This window comes from Tupaia chinensis, unplaced genomic scaffold (assembly GCF_000334495.1).
Source record: "Tupaia chinensis unplaced genomic scaffold, TupChi_1.0 Scaffold143720_1, whole genome shotgun sequence".
Lineage (NCBI taxonomy): Eukaryota > Metazoa > Chordata > Mammalia > Scandentia > Tupaiidae > Tupaia > Tupaia belangeri.
The window spans coordinates 17,238-29,250 of NW_006203569.1; the positions used below are offsets into that span (position 1 = coordinate 17,238).

The following is a 12,013-nucleotide window of genomic DNA, read 5'->3' on the forward strand; positions in this document are numbered from 1 at the left end:
ATTCCTGCCTTACCTGCTCCTCCTGCACTTATGGAACCAACTCTTTCCTACTACTTAGTCCTTTCATTCCCAAAGTAAAGCACCCTTAAAATGAAAAGTGGTCAATGTAAGCACAAAATTCAGGAAATATGAAGCAGGTGAGAAGTAGCTATTATGGGGACTAGTGGAACATAGTGGCTATAACCATGCCTGGTCTTGGGAGTCTAGCACACCTGGGCTTGCATCTTCGTCTTTGCCACCCATAAGCTATGAGGCTTTAGCCCAGTACCTCGATGTGTAGAAGTGTGGATAATAGCCATACTGGCTTCATGGACTTGTTTGGATTGAATGACAGAATGTGAATCTCTCAATCCTGGCTAACAGTTAATTCTCATTAAATGTAGGTGAGGATGAGGATGATGACTGCTGAGTTCTGACTCGTTGAATCTGCTTAAGATGTCCTTGGTCAGTGTTTGAAAGTGGGCAGGTAAGGATAATAGTTTTTTTAAAAATGATAAAAGATATCCCATGTTCCTGTATTGGAAGAATTAATATAATCAAAATGGCAATTCTAGGAATTAGTCCTAGTGGAGTGAGCGAGCCGAGTGGTTGTGTGGTACCTTGTTGGAAACTGGTAGCACTTGCAGCATGGCTGACCAACGGACTGAAGAGCAGATTGCAGAATTCAAAGAAGCTTTTTCACTAATTGACAAGGATGGTGATGGAACTATAATAACAAAGGAGTTGGGAACTGTAATTAGGTCTCTTAGGTAGAATCCCACAGAAGCAGAGTTACAGGACATGATTAATAAAGTAGATGCTGATGGTAATGGCGCAATTGACTTCCCTGAATTTCTGACAATGATGGCAGGAAAAATGAAAGACACAGACAGTGAAGAAGAAATTGGAGATGCATTCTGTGTGTTTGATAAGGATGGCAATGGCTATATTAGTGCAGCAGAACTTCTCCATGTGATGACAAACCTTGGAGAAAAGTTAACAGATGAAGAAGTTGATGAAATGATCAGGGAAGCAGATATTGATGGTGATGGTCAAGTAAACTATGAAGAGTTTGTACAAATGATGACAGCAAAGTGAAGACCATTGTATAGAATGTGTTAAATTTCTTGTACAAAATTGTTTATTTACCTTTTCTTTGTGTGTAACTTATCTGTGAAAGGTTTCTCCCTCCTGTCAAAAAGATATGCATGTATAGTAACTAGGACTCATTCCTCCATGTTTTCTTCCTTATCTTACTATCATTGTCCTGAGACCTTATTTTAGAAAATTGATCAAGTAACATATTGCATGTGACTTACTCTGGATATATCTAAGCCCTTTTGCACATCTAAACTTAGATGGAGTTGGTCAAATGAGGAAACATCTAGGTTATGCCTTTTTAAAGTCGTTTTCTGTAGGAACTCTCAGCATGTTGTTGTTGCATTGTGGAGCTGTAACTCTGCATGGACTATGGACAGTCAACAATATGTACTTAAAAGTTGCACTATTGCAAAACGGGTGTATTATCCAGGTACTTATACACTATTTTTTTGTACTGCTGGTCCTGTACCAGAAACATTTTCTTTTATTGTTACCTTTTTAAATTTTTTTTGGAGAGGTTTTCACTATAGAGCGCATGCGCTCACCAGACAGATAGAGACAGAAAATGAGAAATCACTCCCCAGGGGGGATGGCCATGCCACAGTCCCTTCTCCTCCATTCTCTTCTCGGGATCTTGGGCACGCATGCACATGCACCCGGCGTGAGTTTTAAGCCACCGGGTCTGAGACGTGAACTGTGGTCGACTACATGGGAGTCTAGTGACATAGCCATTAGGTTAACTGCTGGTTCCCATGCTACTTGCTTTTTAAACTTTGTTTAGCCACTTGAAGAAAATCTGCTTATGGCACAATTTGCCTCAAATCCATCCCAAGTTGTATATTTGTTTTCCAATTAAAAAATTACAATTTACCCCCAAAAATGGCAGTTCTACCCAAATTAATCTACAGATTTAATGCAATGCCAGTCAAAGTACCAGACAAATTTGTCTGGAATCATAAAAGACCCCGAATTGCCAATTCTGCACAAGAAGAGTGGAGTGGGCGGCATCTCACTTCCTGACCCAAAAATATACTATAGAGCTGTGGTAATCAAAACAGCATGGTACTGGCACAGAAACAGACATGTGGGCCAATGGAACAGAATAGAGTTCCCAGAAATAAATTCCCAAACATACAGTCAACTGATTTTTGACAAGGGGTACCAGTCAATCCAGTGGGAAAAGGAAAACCTCTTCAGCAAATGATGCTGGAAAAATTGGATTTTCACTTGCAGAAAGATAAATCTGAACCCCTACCTCTCACCTCTGACAAAAAATAAAGTCAAAGTGGATCAAAGATCTAAATCTAAGATCTCAAACTATAAAACTGCTCCTGGAAATCACTGAGGAAACTCTGGGAGACATTGGGGTAGGCAAAGACTTCTTAAATAAGACCCCCAAAGCACAGTTGATAATCCCCAAAATAGACAAGTAGGATTACATCAGACTAAGAAGTTTCTGCATGGCAAAGGACATAGTAATTAGTGTTAATAGACATCCCTCAGAATAGGAAAATATTTTTTGTAAACTATACGTCAGATAAGGGACTGATAACCAGAATTCACAAGGAACTCAAGCAGCTGTTCCAAAAAAAAGACGATCAATACTATTAAAAGATGGGAGAATGAGTTGAAAAAACCATCCTCTAAAGATGACATATGAGGGAACCAGCAGTTAGCATAATGGCTATGTCGCTGGACTCCCACGTAGTCAACTGTGATTCACGTCCCGGACCCGGTGGCTTAAAACTCACGCCGGGCGCATGTGCGTGCGTGCCCAAGATCCTGAGAGGAGAATGAAGGAGAAGGGATTGCAGCGTGACCATCCCCTCTGGGGGGTGGTTTCTCGCTTTCTGTCTCTCTGTCTCTCTCTGTCTGTCTGGTGAAGGGGAACTCTCTTACACTGCTGGTGGGAATGTAAATTGGTCCAGCCACTGTGGAGAGCAATTTGGAGATTCCTCAAAAATCTACAAATAGAACTACCATGTGATCCAGCAATCCCACTCCTTGGTATCTACACAACGGACAGAAGAATACTTAATCGGAAAAGTGCTTGCACATCAATGTTTATTGTGGCACTATTCACAACTGATAAGTCATGGAAACAACCCAAATGTCCAGGAACAGATGAATGAATAGAAAAACTGTGGCACATACACTCAATGGAATACTATTCGGCCATAAAAAAAAATAGAACCCTGGATTTTGACAGGAAGTGGATGAATATGGAAGATTTACTGCTGAGTGAAGCAAGCCAGGCTGTGAAGGAGAGGCATTGTATGTCCCCACTTAATATATACCGAGTGTCCGCATTCTGTGACTGAAACTAATTGACTAAAGGATATAGAAACACAGTATATAGTTGTAAATACCAGATATAGTGTGTGTGAAAGAGGAGGGTCTGAGGAAGGACATTTAGAAGAAAAACAGGGAGGCAAAGCATTAATGGCACAAAGAAATGTGGTATTACCCGTTGAAGATATTTTTGTAGTTTTATCAACTGTATTAGGGAGAAATGCTCACCTATTGAAATATCCATTCTGTAAGCTAAATAATAATGTGATCGAATGTATAAAAGAAAATGAAATAAAAAAGCTAAAAAAAGGTGATAAAAGTACTTTTTCCATATAATTAAATTTTTAGTTGTTTTGAATTGGGATTGATCACTGTGCTCCTAGGTCATTTCATGTTAGAAAGTAGGCAGTAAAGAGGAAAAGAATAGCTGGGCAGACAGGACATTGGCTCCCCTCCCCTGCCATAATCAGAACTTCTTAATTTTTTAAAGTATTTTTTAAATTCAAAACTTTCATTGTTATGTTTATTATTGAATTTTCTAAAAGTTTATTCATGGAGCGAGCATATATGCACATGGGTGTGTATCCAAGAGAGAAACAGACTCAAACACATGCACAGTCACCCTCAATAGGGTCTTGTCTTGCTGTGATCCCATTCCCCTAGCCCTCCAGCTCCTCAGGATCTTAGGTGCATGTACCTAGCATATTTCAGGTCAACTTGGGATCTGAATCCTTGGTTGGCCATGTGGCTTCCACCACTGCAGTTCAGTATGCTACCTCCTGTACCACTGAAGCTGGGCTGCAGCTTCTTATTCAGCTCTGTGTATTGGGTTTCTATATTGAGTGTGTTGGAAGAAGGTTCTCTCTTAAAGCACATGCACGCACACATGAACATACTGCCCTAGTTTGTACCTGATATGATCTTAGTCAACAGATCCCAATGATAGAAGGATTCAAGCACATTGTCTTCTTCAAAAATATGCTTGTTGGGGCCAGCAGATGGCATAGTGTATATGTTGCTGGACAATGACAGTTTGAGTCCCAGACTGGTTGGCTTGAAACACACCGATTGTGTCTGTGTACGTGCCCAAGATTCTGGGTGGAGAATGGAGCAGAAGGGGAGGGGGATTTCTCACTTTCCCTCTCACTGTCTGTCTCTTTCTCTCTGGCAAATGCACATGACCTAAGGCAAAAACCTCTTAAAGAATATGCACGTTAATATTTTATGTTGTATATTTTTAACTTGTAAAAGTGAAGTGGAAACTTAATCACCTGCATAGCCCAGGGTCCCCATGGCTTAAGGTGTGTGAAAAATAAAAATTATTAAAGATCAAAGGACATAGAGTGAAAAAAATTTTTGGCCATGCAAGAAACATGCAGTGTAGACTACAATAGATTTTTGGAAATGAGGTTCTGGGGAGGAAAATGGGATAGAACTTCTAAAACTGGAAGGTAGCCAGCTCTATTCTGTCAGAGCAACATGGGGTTTCTGCATAAGTTGATTGGCTGGAATGTGGGCTTTGTTGATGCAGAAGCCATGGGCTAGTTGGAAGTGGTCTGCTGGTTTAGGGCATGGTGCCCAGGGATATCTGCTGAATATGAGATCTCTCTTGGGGGACCTGGTGGTGTTGTCTGCTGGCTTTGGGCAATGGGCCAAGTAGCTAGGGCAGGGCTTATCCAGTGGGGCAACCTCGTTGGGTGAGATACTGACACTTTGTTTTTTGGTTATGAGGAATTCCCTTCCCCCTCGCCCCGCCCACCTCCCAATAAAATATAAAGCATTGATAAGCTTCAAGGACTTGCCATTTCTACTGCTTGTTGCATTTTCTCAAAAACTGATGTTTTTATTATTTATTTCTTTGTTTATATTATCAGAGGGTGTATGTACTTACCAGAGAGATAAGACAGACAGACAGTGAACACACATACCTCCAGTAGGCCATGGTCATACTGTAATTCTTTTCTTCCATTTTTCTAGTTCATAAGGGTTTTAGGCATGCATGCACATGTACCTAGAGTGTTTTTCTTTTTTCTTTCTTTCTTTTTTTTTTTTTTTTGAGGGGTTTTTGCTATTGGGCGAATGTACTTGCCAGACGCCAGACAGACAAAGAGACAAAGAGATAGAAAGCGAGAAATCACCCCCCAGGGGGGATGGCCACGCCACAATCCCTTCTCCTCCATTCTTCTCTTGGGATCTTGGGCATGCACACGCACGTGCCTGGCGTGAGTTTAAGCCACCAGGTCCGGGACTTGAACCGTGATCGACTACGTAGGAGTCCAGTGACATAGCCATTATGCTAACTGCTGGTCCCCCGAGAGTGTTTTTCAAGCTGCCTGGGCCAGAATTCAAACTATGGTTGGCCATGTGGGATTGGGCTCCCAATGCACAGCACTTAACACTATACTATGGGCCAGCCCAGGAGTCAACATCTTTAAAGATGAGCCTTTTTTTGCAAGGGGGCTGGCTTCAAGCTCTCATGCCAGGCAGTGGCTGGAGGATGGGGAAGGATGGGTTCTTGCTAGTCATCCATCTGCTAATAGCACCATTTGTCACCTTGCGGTTCATGGAAGCCAATATCTCCATTCCTGAGCCAGGCTGGGTTCTGCCTCACAGACTCGCTCTCTTCTGCTCAGTTCTCTTGCAGCATATTATTCTAGGCTCTGCTTTCCTCTCATATTTTAAAGTCATCTCTCCACCATCTACCTCTCATCTCCAAATTTCTTGAAATCCCTTGTCTGTTGAGGACCCTCTTTGCATTTGCTTCATTATGGCATTTGGGAATTTCATTATTCATTTCCTAGAGCTTAATAGGAGGTGATAAGCACGGATAGGCAGTCCACACTGGACCCTGCATAGAGGCAGTTGAAGGGGATTTGTCAGCATCTTCTCAACTGTAAAGCATACCTGGAGGGCGAATTTGTCCCCTGACTGGACCGGAAGGCAAACCTGGACAGAGTAAGGTAAGTACTGGACTGTATGCAAATAAGGGGAGTCCTGGTGTGGGTCATTAACCTCTGAACCCTGAGCCATTCCTCAAGACTGTGTGCTTTCTCACCTCTGCCCCACTTGTGCTCCTCCTCCTCTCAGCACAAGGGGAAGAGAGGTGCCCTGAGCTGAGTGGACCACAGCCCGGTCCTGACACCGGGGGCATCAGTTCAGGCTGGGGCCTGAGCTGCAGGTGGTTGAGAAAGGAAGCCCTCTCTGTTCGCTGTCTGTGGTTTTGTTTTCTGTGGCATTCTCTATGTACCTCTCTGTTACAGTCTCACTGCCTTACATTAAGGTGCAACAGCATAGATAGCAAGAATAACTGCATCCCTCCCCTCTGCTTCTGCTTTCAATGAGTAACTAGAGCTAAATACTCCAGGGCAAGAGAATCAGCACCAATTCCACCCCCCTCCAAAAAAAAAAAAAAAAAAAAAGAACAAAAAAAAAAACAAAAAACCCAAAAATTTCCGAGGGAACCTATGTTATATACTGTAAAGATATAAATATAAATAAAAATTAAATTATTTTTATTAAAATAAATATAAATAAAATGAATTGAACAAAAATAAAAATAAAAATAAATAAAAAGTCAGGCATTAATAAAAGATACTGAAGTATTATCAGACAGTGTAATGGTTACATCACTGGTCTCTCACATAATTGACCATAGTTCAAGTTCTGGACCCAGTGTCTTGAAACTCATACTGATTACATGCTAGTGCATACCCCAAATCCTGAGAAGACTCAAGAAGGGATTGCAGCATGACCATCCACCATAGGGAGTGATTTCTTGCTTTCTGTGTCTCAACCCCCAGGGCAAAAAAACACCCAAAAATCCCCCCCCCCCAAAAAAAAAAAAAAAAAAAAAAAGAACAAAAACAAAAACATAAAACCCAAAACTTTCCGAGGTGACACATCTTGAAGAGAAACTGAAGGGTCCGTTTCCTCTAAAAGTACTTTTCAGCTGTGCAGTTGTCAGGAAGTGGGTGGGGCAGGTGGGGGTGTGCATAGTCCTAATTGCAGATTAATAGCCCCCTGGCTCCTTAGGCCTGCATTGCCATCACCCAGGCCCACATCTGGCCAGCAGGCAGGCCTCTGAGTAGGAAGACAGAGGCCCTTCTGAGCAGAAATACTGAGGTGGGGGCAGGCTGGGGTGTTTTCTTTGGCAGAGCAGGCTAGGAATATGCACATGGCTGTCTGAGCAGGTGCTTGGCTCCTCCCTACACTAGGGGTGTAGCAGAAGCCCAGGAGCCTGGGAATCTTCCAGAACACATGCTTGGGATCTGGAAAAGGCATCAGGGCAACGCTAGGCTGGGATCCTCTTTAAGCCATTCCACGGGCCACAGGTGGCCCAACTCTTGCTTCCGGATGGCCTAAGGCTATGACATGAGAGGTCCTGCTGCCTCTTCCTTGTCTGCAAACCCAGCTTGATGTTAACTGAAGGGTTTCAGGAGTTTCCACTCTTGTGGTGGATCTAAGATTTTCGTGGGCCTTATGATCCAGACTGGTGAGCCTGCTGACCTGTGCCCTTGCCCACTTGCACCCTTGCCTGTCTGCTCAGGGCCAAGGCTATACTTTCAACGACAGGGGACAAGCTTGGCTACCTCCCCTTTGTCCCAAATCCCCAACCATTTCATTATAGGATCATAAAACATGGGAGCCCACAAATACCCTTTAAACAGGCAAGCAGCTACTTGAGATTTATAGGCAGACAAATGCCTTAAAAATGACCAAAATTTGACTTCTGTGCCAATGGATGACTTATAAACTCAGAAATGGAAGTTTTTGGACTGTGGTCTCTCCTGGGCTTAAAAGCAAAAGGAATTTTCATTTTAAAGTTCCTGAGCGGAGTTCAGTGCTTACTATCAAGCTGGAGTGATTCTCTTCTTGGCTAACTATTCTAACACTTTCAATATTCGAAGGTCAGTTATTTGGAAAGTGTAGCTATCCAAAACCAAGGCAAGAATATAGAAATAAACAGCCTTTAAGTTGCCAAAATCATTGACATGCATTTCATGTTCAGGATATACCCTTACCTTGCTGTCACTCAGCATTTTGCCTCTTCTCTTTCTTCTCTCTCTCTGTCTCTTTCTCTCCTTCTCTCTCTCTCCCTTCCTCTTTAGTTTTGCCATAGGGTGCATGCATTAGACATAGAGAGACAGAGAAAGGTAAAGTGAGAAATCAGCCCCCCCCCCCCAGGAGGTGGCCACACCTCAATCCTTTCTCCTCTAGTCTCCTTTTATGATTTTAGGCATGCAAGCACAGGCTGCTGGGTCTAGCACTTGAACTGTAGTTGGCCAAGTGGGATCCAGCATCTTAACCTCCATGCCACCTGCTAGTCTTCCTCCCTCTCCTCCCCCTTTTCTTCCCTTCTTCTTTTCCTTAAGGTTTTTGCCATAGGGTGTGTGTGTGTGTACTTGCTAGAGAGAGAGACAAAGAGAGACAGTGAAAGGGAAAGTGAGAAATCACACCCCAGGAGAATGACCATGACACAATTTCTTTTCCTACTCGGATTTTGGGCATGCACTCACATGGTCTCAGCATTATTTTCAAGCCAATAGGTCCCAGACTTGAACCATAATCAGCCATGTGGGAGTCCAGCACCTTTAAAACCATGCCACCTGCTGACTCACTCTCTTTCTCTCTCTGTCTCTTTTTTGGAGAGGTTTTTTTTTTTTTTTTTTGCTATAGTGTGCATGCGCTCCCCAGACAGAGAGAGACAGAGAGACAGAAAGCAAGAAATCATCCCCCAGGGGGGATGACCATGCCTCAATCCCTCCTCCATTCTCCTCTCGGGATCTTGGGCATGCACGCACACACGCCCGGCTTGAGTTTTAAGCCACCGGGTCCGGGATTTGAATCGCAGTCGGCTACATGGGAGTCCAGCGATATAGCCATTACGCTAACTGCTGGTCCCTCTCTCTCTTTTTTTCAAACACACAGTTCCACTGAGTTTTCGTCCATCTGGCTTACTGCTAGAGGTAGACACATTTAGGACAAGAAAGCATGACAGCTGATAGCTTGGTAGTGCAACTAGAGGTCAAAAATATTTTACATTACCAACCTCTAAAGTATAGCAATTCAGGAATTATGACCCCAATATAATAAAATAAGGGCTGTATATATTCACATATTTTATTAAGTCTGGAAAAATGTACCATGGTTTGTGCTCATGACCCCAATTTAGTAAGAAGAATAAAAAATTCTATATTTTTAAAGTCTGGAAAAAAAGCATCAACAATGGTGGATAAATTAATTCCCCATTGTCTCATTTATCCAGAAAAATAAGAGAATGGGGATTTGCAGTGTTTTACATTAGGTTAACCTATAGGTAGTATGTATCAGCCTTTCCCAAGGTGTTTTCTGTGATATTCACGCCCTATGATGTGGTCTTCCAAAACAAAGTTCACTGGACATGCAGGTTTGGGAAATACTGCTGCTGATATTCCCCTGTTGGAGATTCATAGTGCACGTTCATATTTTTATTTTGGAGGCTCTGAAGCTCTACAGTAAAGAAAACTTGTTTAACTTTGTATAACCCAGGGTATGAATCAGCATTCTTGCAATTATAAGTGTTCCAGCAAAAAAGAACATTCTGGCTTAGGCGATTGAACAGCCTTGGTTTAAGGCTTAGTAGGATCCGGGGTCTCCAGTGGTATGATGAGGTTTTGGTCTTCATCTTTTGACTTTATTTTCTTCTGCATCGCCTTATTTATTTTTTTAAAAAAGTTAATTTTATTTTATGTGAAAGAAGTGAGAGGAGAGAAAGGTAGGTGCCATTGACAAGATCTTGACACACTGCAGCCCCCCATCCAGTCAGCCAGAATCATGGCTGCATGCAGGCACGCCTGACATGTTCAACTGCCCCAGGATCTGAACCTGGGCCTCTTGTGGCTCCTGCATTATCCAGCAGCATTCCACTGCCTGTGGCTGGGCTAGCATTGCCTTCTTAAGCAAGCCCTGTTCATGTGGTGATTCCCAGCAATCTTGAGCTTACCACATCCTATAACTAGCAATCCTAATGGAGAGAAAAGTGCCTCTCCTTCCCAGTGGGCTACAGTAAAATCCCTGAATTGAGTCCTTGCCTGGCTCGAATCTCACGCTCACTCAGCAGTTGACCTTCAGAGTAATAGAAAGTACTGATTGTCCAGGGTCCACTCCTGGACCAAGCAGTGTGCATGTGTGGGGTCAACCCTGTGAGAGCTACATGAACTGCAGGAGGGCTGGGAGTGCGGTGGGTCCCCAAAGGAAATCCGAAGTATAGATTCCAGGGAAGAGAGGGATGAGTGCAGAGCAGGCAGAACAAACATTTTCCAATTCTGACAATAGGGCCTTTTTGTTGTGTAAAACCTATTGGAACACATGCAGAGAAACACTGCCAAGTACTCATCATAAATTTTTTCAAAGAAGTTTAGAATACAATAAAATACACATGCCATACGGACATGTGTTCAATCTTTCTTAGATAACTCAGAAACCTCATTGGATCCTGCAGGGCCTCAGGGTCAACGCTGAGTATTAAAACATCCTAGTCATTGATCATTTAGCTTATTTGGCTTCCCGATAAATGCAGGGTCATAGCCAGAGTTCAACTGGCCAGAGCGCAGGACACAAAGCCTGGGAAAGCACACTTGGGATGGACCAAGGGCTCCCATGCGTCTCTCCCGGGTGAAGCCCGCTAGAGTTCTGAAAATGCCAGCGCAGGCCATCTCTTTTAGTCCATGCAGCTCTCAGGTGTTGTTAACCTTGTATGTCTAGGCAGGCAAGTGAGACTCAGAGAGGTTAAGCAACTTGCTGAAATTTTATATATATATATATATAGGCCATCTCTTTTAGTCCATGCAGCTCTCAGGTGTTGTTAACCTTGTATGTCTAGGCAGGCAAGTGAGACTCAGAGAGGTTAAGCAACTTGCTGAATTCTTATATATATATATATATTTTTTTTTTTTTTGAAGAGTACCCAGGTGTCTAAGTCCTCTACTCTCTGCTTGTGGGTTTTCGATGCTTTCTTCAGGATCCTTTCCATTTGCCGCTTCTCCTGCATCTTCTCGAAGGCCGCCTGGGCCGGAGTCTGCTTGTCCAGGCCGCGCCGCTTTTCCTCCTCGTTCTTTTTGCTCGTCCCCATCTCTTCCAGCAGCTTTGCCTTGTCTTTGTCCTTCTTTTTCTTCTTCCATTTGGTCACGCTGAGCTCTGCGACACCTTTTAGCTTCAGAGGCCCCTTCTGGACCTGCTCGTAGTCCGCCATGACGCCTGTGCCTAGTTTACCGAGTAGACTCCCACACTTCGGTTTGCAGACCACTTGTTGAATTCTTGAGATTAGAGGAGGAAAGGAGGTTTGTATAACGGTTTGTAGAGAGTAAAGTTTTTGATTGGCGCTGTGGAAGATGAGTTCTAGAGAGATGGAAGAGGCTATTTAAATTGAGAAGAAAACAATGAATTTTAGAGGAGCATGCAGTTTATAGGTGGAAGACTTAAGAAATGAGGTGTTGGTCTCAAATATGGCCTACTGTGGTTAGAGTCCCGGACCTGGCAGCTTGCTCTCTCATTTTCTCTCACTCTGGTGAGTGCCCATGCCAATTGAGAAAAGTTTTAGCAAATTTAAGAAAAATTTTTAAAAATTTTATTTAACTTTATTATTATTATTAATATTAACCAG

At 43.0% G+C, this 12,013-nt stretch overlaps 2 pseudogenes; one reads left to right on the top strand and one right to left on the bottom strand.

The window, feature by feature from the left end:
* Positions 1 to 570: 570 nt before the first annotated feature.
* Positions 571 to 1,352, top strand: LOC102472092 (calmodulin-like; annotated as a pseudogene).
* Positions 1,353 to 10,560: 9,208 nt separating this feature from the next.
* Positions 10,561 to 11,611, bottom strand: LOC102473795 (protein FAM32A pseudogene; annotated as a pseudogene).
* Positions 11,612 to 12,013: the final 402 nt, after the last annotated feature.